The sequence below is a fragment of the Oncorhynchus gorbuscha genome, linkage group LG03 (genome assembly GCF_021184085.1).
Source record: "Oncorhynchus gorbuscha isolate QuinsamMale2020 ecotype Even-year linkage group LG03, OgorEven_v1.0, whole genome shotgun sequence".
Taxonomy (NCBI): Eukaryota; Metazoa; Chordata; class Actinopteri; order Salmoniformes; family Salmonidae; genus Oncorhynchus; species Oncorhynchus gorbuscha.
The window spans coordinates 57056431-57076978 of record NC_060175.1 but is presented as its reverse complement, the minus strand read 5'-3'; the positions used below and the strand labels follow the sequence as shown (position 1 = coordinate 57076978).

At 43.1% G+C, this 20548-nt stretch overlaps 1 protein-coding gene across 1 annotated transcript in view; it reads left to right on the top strand.

The window, feature by feature from the left end:
* LOC124031612 (metabotropic glutamate receptor 4-like) overlaps positions 1-20548 on the top strand; it is a 390640-nt gene that overhangs the window by 345228 nt on the left and 24864 nt on the right. The gene's annotated exons all lie outside the window — the stretch shown is intronic.

Sequence of the window (20548 nt, the reverse complement as noted above, 5' to 3'; positions counted from 1 at the left end):
CCCTTTCCTGCATTTTTTACAAAACCAAGTCAGTTAAGGACAAATTCTTATTTACAATGACGGCCTACACCCGCCAAACCCGGACGAAGGTGGGCCAGTTGTGCGATGCCCTATCGGACAATCACGGCCGGTTGTGATACAGCCTGGAATCAAACCAGGGTGTCTGTGGTGACGCCTCTAGCACTGAGATGCAGTGCCTTAGACCACTGCGCCACTCGAGCATGCATTGTGTACACGAGCGTTGCAAAATACATTTACACATACGGTTGAAGTCGGAAGTTTACATACACTTAGGTTGGAGTCATTAAAACTCGTTTTTCAACCAGTCCACATATGTATTGTTAGTAAACTATAGTTTTGTCATGTCCTTTAGGACATCTACTTCATGCATGGCACAAGTCATTTTTCCAACAATTGTTTACAGGCAGATTATTTCACTTGTGTATCAGGAAACTATACATGTATTTTTACATGTATTTATCTCCTTATTTTTGGTCTTAACTAATTCCATTTACAGCACCAGTCAAGTTTGAACACACCTACTTTATTTGTACTATTTTCTACACTGTAGAATAATAGTGAAGGCAACAAAACTATGAAATAGCACATATAGAATCATGTAGTTACCCAAAAAGTGTTAAAACAAATCAAAATATATATTATATTTGAGATTCTTCAAAGTAGCCACCCTTTGCCTTGATGACAGCTTTGCACACTCTTGGCATTCTCTCAACCAGCTTCATTAGGTAGTCACCTGGAATGCATTTCAATTAACAGGTGTGCCTTGTTAAAAGTTAACTTGTAGAATTTATTTCCTTCTTAATGAGTTTGAGACATTCAGTTGTGTTGTGACAGGGCTGGGGTGGTATACAGAAGGTAGCCCTATTTGGTAAAAGACCAAGTCTGTGTTATGGCAGGAACAGCTCAAATAAGCAAAGAGAAATGACATACTTTAAGACATGAAGGTCAGTCAATACGGAACATTTCAATAACCTTGATATTTTCTTAAAGTGCAGTCGTAAAAACCATCAAGCGCTGTGATGAAACTGGCCCTTATGAGGACCGCCACAGGAATGGAAGACCCAGAGTTCCCTCTGCTGCAGAAGATAAGTTCATTAGAGTTAACAGCCTCAGAAATTGCAGCCCAAATAAAGGTGAAGCTGGTTGAGACAATGCCAAGAGTGTGCAAAGCTGTCATCAAGGCAAATGGTGGCTATTTGAAGAATCTCAAATATAAAATATGTTTTAATTTGTTTAACACTTTTTTGGTTACTACATGATTCCATATATATTTGATTTCATAGTTTTGATGTCTTCACATTTATTAAAAAATTTAAAAAATAGTAAAAAAAAACCTTGAATGAGTAGTTGTTCTAAAATTTGGACCGGTAAGGAATTTGAAATGATTTTTTACTTTTGATACTTAATTATATTTTAGCAATTACATTTACTTTTGATACTTAAGTATATTTATAACCAAATACCTTTAGACTTTTACTCAAGTAGTATTTTACTGGGTGACTTTCACTTTTACTTGAGTCATTATCTGTTAAGGTATCTTTACTTTTACTCAAGTATGACAATTGGGTACTTTTCCCACCACTGCCTTTCACCACAGATGCAGAAGGGTGATATCGCTTGATGCAGTGGATTGAGATGCAGCCCATGCAAAACAGATATATTTGGCTTAAACAGACAGATTGACAGATTGTTTCCATTATGTTAATTCGACCTCTGCGGGGGTGCGGAAACTGTAGGCTAAGGGATGGTGAATTTTTCTGTTATACTCTGTGTCAGAGCACCGATTTTCATTTTGTAATCATTAAGTTTTAATCTCCCCTGCAGTCTTGGTTTTATGAAGACTAGAATTACAAGCAGAGGATTGTATAATTCTGTGATTACAGTATATCTGAGATATAATTACATTGGGGAGGCTAGTATCAATATAAAACTGCTAAGCCATTAATTACTTAAATATTAGAAGTTTTGATCTGAAGAAATGTCCTATTCTTCATGCACAGGATTTGAAGATAATTCCTATAAACTCTTCAGGCCCTTTGCATACAGTAGCCTGCTTGATATTCCGTGACTCATGCGTATGTGACAGCCACGTGCCACAGTGTATTAGTGACCGTTGAGCTGTTTACACAAGCACAGAGCTCACACTCGTGTCATTGTGTCAAATCAATGATTCTGGCCTGGTACATGGCAAATCCACTGAACACTGGGATTCACACCTAGTGGAAATTGTATTGGTTTTCATTCAAAAACTTTCAAGCATTCGATTAAGCCTGCCTGGAATGGAGTGTCAGATGGGCGGGGTTTGCACTTTTTTTGACCATTCCATTGGTTCTGTTGTGACAACCAAGCTGAATCAAGTGCAGCATAAGAATTAGAAAGAAACCAAATACTGTTTGAACCCCAGGTCTGCTGGGATGTAGAGGTCAGATGGGGACACTGGGAGAAATGGATGCACTGTAAACCCCAATGTGCTGTCATTAATTAAAACTTTTGAGGAAACCTGTTGCAGTTAATATATCTGAGTATAGTTATTGTGATTTTGTAGTCATTACTCAAACTGATGGAGTCACTGTGACCCTGTAGAGCAGGGGTAGGCAACCCTGGTCCTTGAGTACCGAAGGCACTTCATGTTTTTGATTTAACCGACCTGGAAGACCAGGTGTGTTGAATGTAATACAGTGGCCTGAAGCTCATGGTTTACAAGGCCTGCAAATAGGCTTGCAAAATTCCGTTAACTTTCCCAAAATTCCCAGATTTTTCAAAAAAATCCTGGTAGGAGAATTTCCAGGAATCTTCCACCCAGGATTTCTGGGAAACCTTGGAAATTTACCAGAAGGTTGCAAACTTACATTGCAAGTCACATTATGCTGGTTTACAGAGTGATGTGGAAATCCTATTACAATCCCGCCAGAGTGAAGCTATCTAACAGCTGAAGTGTTTTATTCACCCGCAACCTGCATTCAAAATGACTGCCAGGATTAGGAACAGTGTGAGGAGACTACCTAAACCATTTAAACTGGAACAACCATTTTCGTAACGGGTGCCAAAAAATCTAACAAAATGACTGGATTAGTTTACAAAAATGCATGTTATTTATCTTTGTGTCGCATAAGATTAATCAATCAATCCCTCAATGTAAACACAAAAACACAGATATTAAAAACAATCATATAAAATTTTAAAAAGTACATTTGTTATCAAAACTTTTTTTTAAATGTAGTTGATGTGACTTCTCATTTAGTTTTGATTCAGTACCACATTAAAATTTTAAGTAATAGGCCTAATCACTTTTCATTGACTTTCAACTAACCAGAAGTATTTGAGTTAAAAATGCCTTGGGGTTTACAGTGTGGATGTTGAGTTTTTAGCACATAACCATAGCTAAAGTACAGTGTACTATTGGGCTCCACAGCCTTGGGATAAAAACAACGGTTAAAATGAGTAGGTGGAAGCAGAACTTTTTGGCAGATAGACAAAGCATGGGGCCTCAAGTAGCTGTCACGAGCACTGGTTATTTATTCGGGAGCGAGAGGCTAGTGAATGCCTTGCACTGGCAGGGATGACACCATCGGTGGTGCTGGAGTAAAACAACAGAAAGGGGGAGGGGTCTAAAGAGCTATACTATAATGTCATCATCACCACCGTCTTCCCACTAGACTGCAGAAGCAGAGAAAAAATAGAGTACATTCTGCTGGGATCTCTACTCAGCTTTGTACATGGCTAAAATGTATATCTTGTAAGACTGACTATCACTTATGAACTGCATTCAACATGTGTGTATTCTTCCGCAGTGCATTACCGTGTACTGCATAGGACCATTGCGAGTTAGATGCACTCAGTCACTGTGCTAAATGTCCATTGTGTGCTAACGTAATGAAGCCCTTACTGAGCTAGATTGACTGTGTGTATCAGTCAACTTCCTTTATCAGTATGACCTGTTGTGGTGTTAACACAATGCATACTCACCTGAAGAACAGAAACATAAGTGCAGGGATCAAAAGGGAAAACCACTTTTTACAAGAAGATTATGCCGTTTTTGCTTAAGCGCTTCTAAATCCTGTCTGCTACCGTCACATTGTGTTAATAATGGTGCATAAATACTGGCATATGGATCAGCCTTTAAAGGATCGTTCATCACTAAATTAATAAGAACAAGGTAAACTAACACAAACTGCAAAACGCTCCATATGTACTGAATAACAGGTATTGACCTGAACATTGCTTATCTCCTGTAATCAGTAGCAAACCGCAATGGATATCAATAACTACTGTCTTCCAGCTGTCCATCTTCTGCCTTGAAAGATAAAAGAGAATCGTGAAGTAGACTTAGCGTACGCTTTTCCTAGATGAGGTAATCCATTAGCTAGTGTGGCTTTGAATCACAAAACAGGAGGTGCCCTACATTTTGTTTCTCCTCACAATCCTGCAGAAACCCAGCTCTTCTAATTCAATTTGAAATCCTGGAACAAGTTCTCTTATAGAGGCTTAAGATAAGAGGTGGCTTTTCTTCTCCCAATTCACATTAAACATTCATTCATTCGTTTTTTTCCCCTTGTAAAGGGGCAGACACAATTGTGGCGAGAACTTTGAATTCTTCGGGAGGAGGAGGGCCACCACTGCCAGGAGGCTAGATCTCTGTTACTGTAGGTGAGAGAGAGAATACAGTGGCGTGACTGAGCTAAGACTTCCCTTATACTGCTCTCTCTGCTTTCTCTATCGTCTTAACGTGCACGACAGTAGCTTGTCATATTATATACATGCACACATAGGGAACTTTGAATGTAGCGTAAAATATGCCTCGGCGGTATGATGAGAAGACATGAGATTTAGTGTTGAATTACTGTGCTATTTGTTCTTAAAGATTCTCTTTTTCGAGCTAAAATATTCAGGATAATGCCGTCCACAATCAACAATACTGGGCTGCAGTACACGGAAACTTCTTGATTTTCCAATCAATTAGAATAATTCTGTGATAGATCATCTGTGCTGTTATGTAAACAATGTTCCTTTATGAGAAATTAACATGCAAAAACAAAAGCACCTCGTAATCATCCAAAGTGACAGGCCCAACAAAGCCTTTGCAGCTGGAAATGACATGTCTTTTAGAGCAAATGAAATGCTTGAGTGGCTCTGGGTCTTGATTTAGCTTATCTGTCCGCCTATGTGCTCATCACCAGTTTACTGCATGCCTCCCTCGCCTGGCACTCCAATTACACTAATTTATTTGTCATCCTGTGTCAGGAGAAATGTAACAAATGCCATATAGGAGGCCTTCTCTATCAGTCAAATCTGGTCTATCTATAGTGTGTGATCACAGTGTGTGATCACAGAGCAAATCGATGTGGCACTGCCTCACCTGGAGAGGTGCAGTAAATCAGAGGATGTCTGGGTGATTGGGAGGAGTGGTAGGAACGCTTCACAATGGAATCCAAGGACAAGGTTTCTCTCCTCACAATGGACACAATTCCAACACAATCGGCCGTCTTAGAAAGAGCTGCCATTATGGTGCTCGAACACTTGACGGCTAGTGAGTGGTTTTGTCCATCTCTTTTATGATATCAAGTTTTCATTATGCTGTTTACAGTGTTCTTGTCGTTGCCTCTCGGCTGTTAAAAAAGTAGGTTAGTTCAACAGCCTGAGATTACATGCTGTGATGTGTCCATTCACTGTAATGCTAGGTCAGAAACAGTCCTCACGCCGTCAGCTGCCTAAACAGCGAGACAGACAGACCAATGACCCCACTCTGCTTTGGTAGTTGTTCGTTTTTCTACTTTCTATACCGTCGCTAAATTACACAAACAAGTGTCTCCTCCTCCAGGTAGACGCATTGTAGCAGCAATCGACTCTGTGACATCTAACATTTCTACATTTTGGATTACCACATTAAACCGATGTTTGAGAATCTCCCATCTCCCGTCAAAGACACTAGTCACAGGATCTCATTGATAGAGGGTTTAGGAAGGATACCAGAGGGTACCCTGCTGACCACTAACATCCCACACACTGGAGGCTTGCAGGCGCTGCAACACTTCCTTCAGCAGAGAGACTCGACCCTTGCGCCATCCAATGACTGCATCTTACAACTTACTGAACTGGTATTATCCAATAACTACTTAGTCTTTGAGTCAGACTTTTTCCTTCAAATTCGGGGTGTAGCCATGGGCTCCCCCTTTCCCCCAACTACGCAAACCTGTATGTGGGACAATTTGAGGAAGCACTCCTTAATGAAACAGAGACACACCCCTTACTTTCTAAAATCCTACTATAGAAGAGATACATAGATGATGTCTTTGTGCTCTGGGAAGGAAGTCAGCAGAAACAAAATTAATTCCAAACTCTACCAAACGAGAGCTCTGAATACCTCAAATTCACCATGCAGACTGATGAGAGAGAAATAAACTCCCTGGACTTATGGATCGTCAAAGAGAATGATGCATTACACACAGACTTATACACAGAGCCCACAGATCGCAATACCCTGCTATGTGCGGATAGTATGCATCCCCTTCCCCCCAAGAATGGTCTACCATATAGCCAGTTATGCAGGGTTAAACGAATGTGGCCCTTCGACAGATTTTGACAGCAATGCTAAAAGGAAAAAATGACAGATGCATTCAAAATGAGATGCTACAAGCACTCTTGATGCTGCAATGATAAAATTAACTCAAAAACCAAGAGGAATTACTAAAAACTCTATTTCACAATCAGAGAACAACAAAAACATTGCACACCTCTTCAAGGAACCCCCACGGGTGGTCTATAAGCGTGGTAGCAATTTTGGAGATAGCTTGGTGAGATCTGACATGCCCTCTGAGCCCACTCAGACACTCTTGACACCTATCCCAAATGGGAACTACAAATGTGGCTCATGCGCACAGTGCAATGGCACTATAAAAACATCCTTCAGACAGCCACATACAGGTCGAAAAATAACTGTTAGGGGTATCATCTCATGCTAGAGTAATCATCACCTGTTCATGTGGAAACGAAAAGACAATTAAAATAACGCATAGCTGAACACCGCAGCTCAATCAGGTGTAAGAACATTGACTATCCAGTAGCAGCTCACTTTGTTGAAGCTAACCATCCACTACACAGGCATTGAGCATGCTGCTCTACCAAGGAGAGGAGGTAACATCGAGATCATACTACTACAAATTGAGGCTTAGTGGTCTGAATATTGACTTTGATCTCAGGCCTTTCTTATGAACAATTATTTATTTTATGAAGTCTTATAAATGGATATTTTCTTTCGACAGTTTATTAGTGTACACAGAATATGTTCCCCCTGCTGATGATGCTCATTATGCATTAAGGTTGAACCAAAAGATTACATGTAACAAATATGAAATGAAATACGAAACAATTAAATATGTGAAATTGAATTAAACAATAATGCATGTTGATGCTAATATGATTTATTTAACTTTTATTTAACCAGGTAGGCAAGTTGAGAACAAGTTCTCATTTACAATTGCGACCTGACCAAGATAAAGCAAAGCAGTTCGACACATACAACGACATAGAGTTACACATGGAGTAAAACAAACATACAGTCAATAATACAGTATAAACAAGTCTATATATGATGTGAGTAAATGAGGTGAGATAAGGGAGGTAAAGGCAAAAAAAGGCCATGGTGGCAAAGTAAATACAATATAGCAAGTAAAACACTGGAATGGTAGATTTGCAGTGGAAGAATGTGCAAAGTAGAAATACAAATAATGGGGTGCAAAGGAGCAAAATAAATAAAATAAATACAGTAGGGAAAGAGGTAGTTGTTTGGGCTAAATTATAGGTGGGCTATGTACAGGTGCAGTAATCTGTGAGCTGCTCTGACAGTTGGTGCTTAAAGCTAGTGAGGGAGATAAGTGTTTCCAGTTTCAGATATTTTTGTAGTTTGTTCCAGTCAATTGGCAGCAGAGAACAGGAAGGAGAGGGGGCCAAAGAAAGAATTGGTTTTGGGGGTGACCAGAGAGATATACCTGCTGGAGCGCGTGCTACAGGTGGGTGATGCTATGGTGACCAGCGAGCTGAGATAAGGGGGGACTTTACCTAGCAGGGTCTTGTAGATGACATGGAGCCAGTGGGTTTGGCGGCGAGTATGAAGTGAGGGCCAGCCAACGAGAGCGTACAGGTCGCAATATGGGGCTTTGGTGACAAAACGGATTGCACTGTGATAGACTGCATCCAACTTGTTGAGTAGGGTACTGGAGGCTAATTTGTAAATGACATCACCGAAGTCGAGGATTGGTAGGATGGTCAGTTTTACAAGGGTATGTTTGGCAGCATGAGTGAAGGATGTTTTGTTGTAAAATAGGAAGCCAATTCTAGATTTAACTTTGGATTGGAGATGTTTGATATGGGTCTGGAAGGAGAGTTTACAGTCTAACCAGACACCTAGGTATTTGTCGTTGTCCACGTATTCTAAGTCAGAGCCGTCCAGAGTAGTGATGTTGGACAGGCGGGCAGGTGCAGGCAGCGATCGGTTGAAGAGCATGCATTTAGTTTTACTTGTATTTAAGAGCAATTGGAGGCCATGGAAGGAGAGTTGTATGGCATTGAAGCTTGCCTGGAGGGTTGTTAAACCTCTTGCGACGAGCAAACCCGTATCCGGGAGCGTAATCATAGCCTCAAGCGCATTAGCACAACGCAACTTTTCCTATTCATGAAAATCGCAAATGAAATGAAATAAATATATTCAAACACAAGCTTAGCCTTTTGTTAACAACACTGTCATCTCATATTTTCAAAATATGCATTACAGCCAACGCTAGACAAGCATTTGTGTGAGTTTAGCTATGCTAGGCTCTGCTGGCAGCAGGCAACATTTTCACGAAAATATGAAAAGCAACCAAATTAAATCATTTACCTTTGAAGAACTATGGATGCTTTCACTCAGGAGACTCCCAGTTAGATAGCAAATGTTCCTTTTTTCCAAAAATATAATTTTTGTAGGTGAAAAAGCTTCCGTTTCTTCACCATGCTTGGCTGAGAAATCGACCGAAAAATACTTAAACTATAACGCCAAACTTTTTTCAAAATTAGCTACATAATATTGACAGAAACACGGCAAACGTTGTTTAGGATCCATCCTCAAGGTGTTTTTAACAAATATATTTGATAATATATCCGTCTTGGCAGTTGGTTACTCATAAGAAGCGATTGGAAAAATGGCTACCTCAGTATTTTACGCTAGGTTTTCTGCGGGAGACACCATGTGACCACATGCCATATATGGTCCCTTACAGCCATTCTTCAATGGAAATGCCTAAAAAGACGTCACAATGCTGTAGACACCTTGTGGAAAACGTAAGCTCATTCGTAGCTCATTCAGAGCCATATATAAGGAGTCATTGGCATGAGGCAGTTTCAAAAAATGCAGCACTTTCTGGTTGGATTTTTATCTGGGTTTTGCCTGTAACATCAGTTCTGTGGCACTCACAGACTATCTTTGCAGTTTTGGAAACGTCAGAGTGTCTTCTTTCCAAAGCGTCTTTTTTTCCCCCAAAGCAATTATATGCATAGTCGAGCATCTTTTCATGACAAAATATCTTGTTTAAAACGGGAACGTTTTTCATCCAAAAATTTAAATAGCGCCACCTATATCCAAGAGGTTAACACAGTGTCCAAGGAGGGGCCAGAAGTATACAGAATGGTGTCTGCGTAGAGGTGGATCAGAGACTCACCAGCAGCAAGAGCGGCATCATTGATGTATACAGAGAATAGAGTCGGTCCAAGAATTGAACCCTGTGGCACACACACCATAGAGACTGCCAGAGGTCCGGACAGCAGACCCTCCGATTTGACACACTGAACTCCATCAGAGAAGTAGTTGGTGAACCAGGCAAGGCAATCATTTGAGAAACCAAGGTTGTCGAGTCTGCAGATGAGGATGTGGTGATTGACACGCGAAAGCCTTGGCCAGATCAATGAATACGGCTGCACAGTAATGTTTCTTATCGATGGTGGTTAAGATATAATTTAGGACCTTGAGCGTGGCTGAGGTGCACCCATGACCAGCTCTGAAACCAGATTGCATAGAAGAGAAGGTATGGTGAGATTCGAAATGGTCGGTAATCTGTTTGTTGACTTGACTTTCGAAGACCTTAGAAAGGCAGGGTAGGATAGATGTAGGTCTGTAGCAGTTTGGGTCAAGAGTGTCCCCCCCCCTTTGAAGAGGGGGATGACCGCAGCTGCTTTCCAATCTTTGGGATTCTCAGATGACACGAAAGAGAGGTTGAACAGGCTAGTAATAGGGGTGGCAACAATTTTGGCAGATAATTTTTAAAAGAAAGGGTCCATATTGTCTAGCCCAGCTGATTTGTAGGGGTCCAGATTTTGCAGCTCTTTCAGAACATCAGCTGACTGGATTTGGGAGAAGTAGAAATGGGGAAGGCTTGGGCGAGTTGCTGTGGGGGGTGCAGTGCTGTTGACCGGGGTAGGAGTAGCCAGGTGGAAAGCATGGCCAGCCGTAGAAAAATGGTTATTGAAATTCTCAATTATAGTGGATTTATCAGTGGTGACAGTGTTTCCTATCTTGAGTGCAGTGGGCAGCTGGCAGGAGGTGTTCTTATTCTCCATGGACTTTACAGTGTCCCAGAACTTTTTTGAGTTAGTGTTGCAGGAAGCAAATTTCTGCTTGAAAATGCTAGCCTTGGCTTTTCTAACTGCATGTGTATAATGGTTTCTAGCTTCCCTGAACAGCTGCATATCACGGGGGTCGTTTGATGCTAATGCAGAACGCCATAGGATGTTTTTGTGTTGGTTAAGGGCAGTCAGGTCTGGGGAGAACCAAGGGCTATATCTGTTCCTGGTTCTAAATTTCTTGAATGGGGCATGCTTATTTAAGATGGTTTGGAAGGCATTTAAAAAAAATAACCAGGCATCCTCTACTGACGGGATGAGATCAATATCCTTCCGGCCAGGTTGATTAGAAAGGCCTGCTCGCTGAAGTGTTTCAGGGAGTGTTTGACAGTGATGAGTGGAGGTCGTTTCACCGCTGACCCATTACGGATGCAGGCAATGAGGCAGTGATCGCTGAGATCTTGGTTGAAGACAGCAGAGGTGTATTTAGAGGGCAAGTTGGTTAGGATGATATCTATGAGGGTGCCCGTGTTTAAGTCTTTGGGGAGGTACCTGGTAGGTTCATTGATAATTTGTGTGAGATTGAGGGCATCAAGCTTAGATTGTAGGATGCCTGGGGTGTTCCACTTTAGGTCGCCTAGCAGCACGAGCTCTGAAGATAGATGGGGGGCAATCAGTTCACATATGGTGTCCAGAGCACAGCTGGGGACAGATGGTGGTCTATAGCAGGCGGCAAAGGTGAGAGACTTGTTTTTAGAGAGGTGGATTTTTAAAAGTAGAAGTTCAAATTGTTTGGGTACAGACCTGGATAGTAGGACAGAACTCTGCAGGCTATCTTTGCAGTAGATTGCAACACCGCCCCCTTTGGCCGTTCTATCTTGTCTGAAAATGTTGTAGTTTGGGATGAAAAATTCCGGATTTTTGGTGGTCTTCCTAAGCCAGGATTCAGACACAGCTAGAACATCCGGGTTGGCAGAGTGTGCTAAAGCAGTAAATAAAACAAACTTAGGGAGGAGGCTTCTAATGTTAACATGCATGAAACCAAGGCTATTACGGTTACGGAAGTCATCAAAAGAGAGTGCCTGGGGAATAGGAGTGGAGCTAGGCACTGCAGGGCCTGGATTCACCTCTACATCGCCAGAGGAACAGAGGAGTAGTAGGATAAGGGTACGGCTAAAAGCAATAAGAATTAGTTGTCTAGAACGTCTGGAACAGAGAGTAAAAGGAGGTTTATGGAGGCGATAAAATAGCTTCAAGGTATAATGTAGACAAATGTATGGTAGGATGTGAATACAGTGGAGGTAAACCTAGGTATTGAGTGATGATGAGAGAGATGTTGTCTCTAGAAACATCATTGAAACCAGGAGATGTCATCGCATGTGTGTGTGGTGGAACTAATAGGTTGGATAATGTATAGTGAGCAGGACAAGAGGCTCTACAGTGAAATAAACCAATAAACACTAACCAGAACAGCAATGGACAAGGCATATTGACATTAAGGAGAGGTATACTTAGTCGAGTGATCAAAAGGGTCTAGTGAGTAGTGAGGTTGGTTGGGGTCACGGCGATTTAGACAGCTAGCCGGGACATCGGGAGCAAGCTAGCATAGGATGGAGGTCTGTTATTAGCCACCTCGTGCGTTTCAGTCGGTAGGATTAGTGGGGTTCCGTGTGGTAGAGGGGATGAATCCAATTCGCAAAAAAAACACACAAAAAAAACACACAAAAAAAACCAATAGATATAGTTATAGAGGCCCAAATAAAAAAATTAAAATAAATTGTCCGATAGGTCTATTCAGATAGCAGCCGATAAGACAGCTAACGGTTAGCGGACCGCAGATGGGCGTTCAGGTAACGTCGCGACGGAGGAGCCAGCCGGATAACTCCCTCGGGTAGATAACGCCGGTAGTCCAGTTGTGAGATAACGTCGGTAGTCCAGTTGTGAAATTCCGGTGGGGCTCCACGTTGGCAGTAAAACGGGTCCGGATAGGTGATTGTAGCCCAGGAGTGACTGATGGAACTCTTCAGTTGGCTAGCTCCGGAATAATTTATATTTGCTCCGGAATCGACGAAAGCCGATAGTCACACGGATAGCAGCTAGCTGGCTCCGAGATCCAGGTATAAATGTCCAGAGTTAGCGGTTGAAATCCGGGGACATGGAGAGAAAAATAGGTCCGGTATGTTCCGGTTCGAGCCGCGCCGTACAAAACTGGCGATAGATTTCCGAGTTTAAGGATAGCTGATGACCACAAACTGTGGTTAGCTGAATACTAACGATTAGCCAATAAAGAATATATTTAATATGCCATAAATTATTGTTTTTTTAACAGTTTCACAAATTGTCATTGGTTGCACTAATTGCACTGTTTCTCTTCTTGTATTCAAGTATTCATGACATTAACCTGAGGAAGGCACAGTGATGCCAAAACGTTGGTAAATACCCAATAAATTACTGGGAGTTTATATATGGAGTGTGCAACCTTCTTTATTTTTATGTTTTTTCATATGTAAACAACATTATTCATTGTACAGCTGTCCCAGAGGCCTAATAGAACACAATGAGGATCAATGGGACAGAGTACAGAGGCCTGGATAATATCTAGGATTTCATACTGGTTGCATCGGCTACATGACACAAGCGTGAAGTTGTTGTCCTGTGCTTTCCTAGAGGGAGAGGAGGGGATTGGACAAGAAGCTAATCAAGGGCAAAACATTGTAGTCAATGTTTGTAAATCACGTTCTCCAGCATCACCACATTTGAGTCCCCGGGGTAAAAAATCTTTATTGGTTTAATTAGACTATTACCACAGAAACCATTGTGAGGCTGTGAAATTGAAATGAATATTGAAATGATTCATAGCCTGTTGTTTGAATATGCCATACTGAACTATGAGTAAAACCTTGAAGCGTTTCCCAGGAAGAAAATAAAAAAATGCTTTTTTTGTCTTAAGGTGAGGCATAAGGTCAACAGTGGTGGGAAGGTTGGTGTTAAAGGGGAGCTGAACTTCCTGATTTGACCTTGTTTTTCAGTGGTCATGACTGAAGCCTGAGTCATCCCAATAAATGCCCATCTACATCCAGCTCACTAAAGTAATGCAGGTTCATAGAAATCATATGTTCTATATGTGCAGGTCTGCCAATAGCACTCCTCCAATATGCACTGCTCTGAATGTGCTGAGGAAGAGGCAGATTAGGGGAGAAGTACAGGCAAATGATCCAGCCAGTCTACTGTCTTAGTCACAGTCTGAAAATGGGTTTGCTCTGATAAACACCCATGGTGGACGGTTAATTTTAGGCTTATTCAACAGAACTGCAATGCCAAACAGTAATTCAAATGTTCAGATTGTACAGTGAATTAATTATAATGGTCAACACTGCATAACGGACGATATGCTTTGTATTTATATTTATTATGTATCCCCATTTGGCTGTTGTCAAGGCAGCAGCTACTCTTCCTGGGGTCCTGCAAAATAAAGGCAGCTGCAGTGGGGAGAACAAGTATTTGATACAGTATCTGATTTTGCAGGTTTTCCTACTTACAAAGCATGTAGAGGTCTGTACTTTTTATCATAGGTACACTTCAACTATGAGAGACGGAATCTAAAACAAAAATCCATAAAATCACATTGTATGATTTTTAAGTAAGTAATTTTCATTTTATTGCATGACATAAGTATTTGATACATCAGAAAAGCAGAACTTAATATTTGGTACAGAAAACTTTGTTTGAAATAACAGAAATCATACGTTTCCTGTAGTTCTTGATCAGGTTTGCACACACTGCAGCAGGGATTTTGGCCCTCTCCTCCATACAGACCTTCTCCAGATCCTTCAGGTTTCTGGGCTGTCGCCTGGCAATACAGACTTTCAGCTCTTTCCAAAGATTTTCTATTGGGTTCAGGTCTGGAGACTGGCTAGGCCACTCCAGGACCTTGAGATGCTTCTTACGGAGCCACTCCTTAGTTTCCCTGGCTGTGTGTTTCGGGTCGTTGTCATGCTGGAAGACCCAGCCACGACCCATCTTCAAATGCTCTTACTGAGGGAAGGAGGTTGTTGGCCAAGATCTCGCGATACATGGCCCCATCCATCCTCCCCTCAATACGGTGCAGTCGTCCTGTCCCCTTTGCAGAAAAGCATCCCCAAAGAATGATGTTTCCACCTCCATGCTTCACGGTTGGGATGGTGTTCTTGGGGTTGTACTCATCCTTATTCAGCCTCCATACACGACGAGTGGAGTTTAGACCAACAAGCTCTATTTTTGTTTCATCAGACCACATTACTTTCTCCCATTCCTCCTCTGGATCATCCAGATGGTCATTGGCAAACTTCAGACGGGCCTGGACATACGCTGGCTTGAGCAGGGGGATCTTGCGTGCGCTGCAGGATTTTAATCCATGACGGCATAGTGTGTATTCTTTGAGACTGTGGTCCCAGCTATCTTCAGGTCATTGACCAAGTCCCGCCGTGTAGTTCTTGGCTGATCCCTCACCTTCCTCATGATCATTGATCACAGCTGGCTCTGTCGTAACCGGCCGCGACCGGGAGGTCCGTTGGGCAACGCACAATTGGCCTAGCGTCGTCCGGGTTAGGGAGGGCTTGGTCGGTAGGGATGTCCTTGTCCATCGCACACCAGCGACTCCTGTGGCGGGCCGGGCGCAGTGCGCGCTAACCAAGGTTGGCAACCTTGGTTAGCGCGCACTGCGCCCGGCAGGTAACAATTCACTGAACTTCTTCCATTTTCTAATAATTGCGCCAACAGTTGTTGCCTTCTCACCAAGCTGCTTGCCTATTGTCCTATAGCCCATCCCAGCCTTGTGCAGGTCTACAATTTTATCCCTGTTGTCCTTACCAGCTCTCTGGTCTTGGCCATTGTGGAAAGGTTGGAGTCTGTTTTTTTGTTGAGAATTTTACCCCTTTTTCTCCCCAATTGTTGTTGTAGTAGCTACTATCTTCTCTCATCGCTACAACTCCCGTATGAGCTCGAGAGAGACGAAGGTTGAAAGTCATGCTTCCTCCGATACACAACCCAACCTAGCCGCACTGATTCTAAACACAACGCGCATCCAACCCGGAAGCCAGCGGAGGAAACATGGTCCTTCTGTTCACCTGATTTAGAATTCCTCACAATCAAATGTTGACCGCATTATCTACCAAGGGAATTCTCTTCGATTTTAATCACAGCCGTATATATTCCACCCCAAGCAGACACATCGATGGCTCTGAACGAACTTTATTTGACTCTTTGCAAACTGGAATCCATTCATCCTGAGGCTGTATTCATTGTAGCTGGGGATTTTAACAAGGCTAACCTGAAAACAAGACTCCCTAAATTGTATCAGCGTATCGATTGCGCAACCAGTAGCTGGCAAAACCTTGGATCATTGCTATTGTAACTTCCGCGATGCATATAAGGCCCTGCCCCGCCCTCCTTTCAGAAAAGCTGACCACGACTCCATTTTGTTGATCCCTGCCTACAGACAGAAACTAAAACAAGAAGCTCCCATGCTGAGGTCTGTCCAACGCTGGTCCAACCAATCTGATTCCACACTCCAAGACTGCTTCCATCACGTGGACTGGGATATGTTTCGTATTGCGTCAGACAGCAACATTGACGAATACGCTGAATCGGTGTGCCAGTTCATTAGAACGTGCGTTGAAGATGTTGTTCCCATAGCAATGATTCAAACATTCCCAAACCAGAAACCGTGGATTGATGGCAGCATTCGCGTGAAACTGAAAGCGCGAATCACTGCTTTTAATCAGGACAAGGTGACCGGAAACATGACCGAATACAAAAAGTGTAGCTATTCCCTCCGCAAGGCAATCAAACTAGCTAAGCGTCAGTATAGAGACAAAGTAGAATCTCAATTCAACGGCTCAGACACAAGAGGTATGTGGCAGGGTCTTACAGTCAATCACGGATTACAAAAAGAAAACCAGCCCTGTCACGGACCAGGATGTCTTGCTCCCAGGCAGACTAAATAACTTTTTTGCCCGCTTTGAGGACAATACAGTGCCACTGACACTGCCTGCAACCAAAACATGCGGCCTCTCCTTCACTGCAGCCGAGGTGAGTAAAACATTTAAACGTGTTAACCCTCGCAAGGCAGCAGGCCCAGACGGCATCCCCAGCCGCGCCCTCAGAGCATGCGCAGACCAGCTGGCTGGTGTGTTTACGGACATCTTCAATCAATCCCTATCCCAGTCCGCTGTTCCCACATGCTTCAAGAGGGCCACCATTGTTCCTGTACCCAAGAAAGCTAAGGTAACTGAGCTAAACGACTACCGCCCCGTAGCACTCACTTCCGTCATCATGAAGTGCTTTGAGAGACTAGTCAAGGACCATATCACCTCCACCCTACCTGACACCCTAGACCCACTCCAATTTGCTTACCGCCCAAATAGGTCCACAGATGATGCAATCTCAACCACACTGCACACTGCCCTAACCCATCTGGACAAGAGGAATACCTATGTAAGAATGCTGTTCACCGACTACAGCTCGGCATTTAACACCATAGTACCCTCCGAGCTTGTCATCAAGCTCGAGACCCTGGGTCTCGACCCCGCCCTGTGCAACTGGGTACTGGACTTCCTGACGGGCCGCCCCCAGGTGGTGAGGGTAGGCAACAACATCTCCACCCTGCTGATCCTCAACACTGGGGCCCCACAAGGGTGCGTTCTGAGCCCTCTCCTGTACTCCCTGTTCACCCACGACTGCGTGGCCACGCACGCCTCCAACTCAATTATCAAGTTTGCGGACGACACTATAGTGATAGGCTTGATTACCAACAACGACGAGACGGCCTACAGGGAGGAGGTGAGGGCCCTCGGAGTGTGGTGTCAGGAAAATAACCTCACACTCAACGTCAATAAAACTAAGGAGATGATTTTGGACTTCAGGAAACAGCAGAGGGAACACCCCCCTATCCACATCGATGGAACAGTAGTGGAGAGGGTAGCAAGTTTTAAGTTCCTCGGCATACACATCACAGACAAACTGAATTGGTCCACCCACACAGACAGCATCATGAAGAAGAAGCAGCAGCGCCTCTTCAACCTCAGGAGGCTGAAGAAATTCGGCTTGTCATCAAAAGCACTCACAAACTTCTACAGATGCACAATCGAGAGCATCCTGGCGGGCTGTATCACCGCCTGGTACGGCAACTGCTCCGCCCACAACCGTAAGGCTCTCCAGAGGGTAGTGAGGTCTGCACAACGCATCACCGGGGGCAAACTACCTGCCCTCCAAGACACCTACACCACCCAATGTTACAGGAAGGCCATAAAGATCATCAAGGACAACAACCACCCGAGCCACTGCCTGTTCACCCCGCTATCATCCAGAAGGCGAGGTCAGTACAGGTGCATCAAAGCTGGGACCGAGAGACTGAAAAACAGCTTCTATCTCAAGGCCATCAGACTGTTAAACAGCCACCACTAACATTGAGTGGCTGCTGCCAACACACTGACTCAACTCCAGCCACTTTAATAATGGGAGTTGATGGGAAATGTTGTAAAATGCATCACTAGCCACTAAACAATGCTACCTAATATAATGTTTACATACCCTACATTATTCATCCCATATGTATACGTATATACGGTACTCTATATCATCTACTGCATCTTTATGTAATACATGTATCACTAGCCACTTTAACTATGCCACTTTGTTTACATACTCATCTCATATGTATATACTGTACTCGATACCATCTACCGTATCTTGCCTATGCCGCTCTGTACCATCACTCATTCATATATCTTTATGTACATATTCTTTATCCCCCTACACTTGTGTGTATATAAGACAGTAGTTTGGAATTGTTAGTTAGATTACTTGTTGGTTATTACTGCATTGTCGGAACTAGATGCACAAACATTTCGCTACACTCGCATTAACATCTGCTTACCATGTGTATGTGACAAATAAAATTTGATTTGATTTAACATGGCTACAGTACCGAGTCGATGTGCAGGCGTACGTGGTAATTGAGGTAGATATGTACATGCAGGTAGAGGAACTAGGCAACAACATAGATAATAAGCAGTAGCAGCAGCATATGTGATGAGTCAAAAGAGTTAGTGCAAAGGGGGTCAATACAGATAGTGCGGGTAGCTATTTAGTTAACTATTTAGCAGTCTTATGGCTTAGGGGTAGAAGCTGTTCAGGGTCCCGTTGGTTCCAGACTTGGTGCATCGGTACCGCTTAATAACCCATAATGACAAAGCAAGAAAACAGTTTTGTTTTTTTTGCAAATGTATTAAAAATAAAAAACTTATTTACATTAGCTCAGGCGCCATAAAGACTTGGAATTTAGCTCAGGCGCATCCTGTTTCCATTGATCATCCTTGATGTTTCTACAACTTGTCCACCTGTGTTAAATTGAATTGATTGGACATGATTTGGAAAGGCACACACCTGTCTATGTAAGGTCCCACAGTTGACAGTGCATGTCAGAGCGAAAAACCAAGCCATGAGGTTGACGGAATTGTCCGTAGAGTTCTGAGACAGGACTGTGTCGAGGCACAGATCTGGGGAAGGTTACCAAAGCAATTCTGCAGAATTGAAGATCCCCCAAGAACACAGTGGCGTCCATCATTCTTCAATGGACTAAGTTTGGAACCACCAATACTCTTCCTTGAGCTGGCCATCCAGCCAAACTGAGCAATCGGGGGAGAAAGGCTTTGGTCAGGGAGGTGAACAAGAACCCGATGGTCACTCTGACAGAGCTCCAGAGTCCCTCTGTGGAGATGGGAGAACCTTCCAGAAGGACAACCATCTCTGCAGCACTCCACCAATCAGGCCTTTATGGTAGAGTGAGCAGATGGAAGCCACTCTTCATTAAAAGGCACATGACAGCCTGCTTGCAGTTTGCCAAAAGGCACCTAAAGGACTCTCAGACCATGAGAAACAAGATTCTCTGGTCTGACAAAACCAAGATTGAACTGTTTGGACTGAATGCCAAGGGTCACATCTGGAGGAAACCCGGCACTATCACTACGGTTTAGAATGGTGGTGGCAGCATCATGCTGTGGGGAATCTTTTCAGCGGCAGAGACTGGGAGACTAGTCAGGAGCGAAAGTCAGGAGAGAAACTAGTCAGGAGAGAAAGATGAACGTAAAAAAAGTACAGAGAGATCCTTGATGAAAACCTGCTCTGGACTGCTCAGAACCTCAGACTGGGGCGACGGTTCACCTTCCATCAGCACAACGACCCAAGCACACTGCCAAGACACGGCAGGAGTGGCTTCGGGACAAGACTTTGAATGTCCTTGAGTGGCCCAGCCAGAGTCCGGACTTGAACCCGATCAGAAATCTCTGGAGAGATCTGAAACTAGCAGTGCAGCGACGCTCCCATTCCAACCTGACAGAGCTTGAGAGGATCTGCAGAGAAGAATGGGGAAAATTCCCCAAATACAGGTGTGCCAAGCTTGTAGCATCATACCCAAGAAGAATCGAGGCTGTAATCACTCCCGAAGGTGTTTCAAGAGAGTACTTAGTAAAGTGTCTGAATACTTATGTAAATGTAATATTTAATTTGTTTAACACATTTGATAAAATGTATAACTACAGTGCCTTGCGAAAGTATTTGGCCCCCTTGAACTTTGCGACCTTTTGCTATATTTCAGGCTTCAAACATAAAGATATAAAACTGTATTTTTTTGTGAAGAATCAACAACAAGTGGGACACAATCATGAAGTGGAACGACATTTATTGGATATTTCAAACGTTTTTAACAAATCAAAAACTGAAAAATTGGGCGTGCAAAATTATTCAGCCCCTTTAGTTTCAGTGCAGCAAACTCTCTCCAGAAGTCCAGTGAGGATCTCTGAATGATCCAATGTTGACCTAAATGACTAATGATGATAAATACAATCCACCTGTGTGTACTCAAGTCTCTGTATAAATGCAACTGCACTGTGATAGTCTCAGA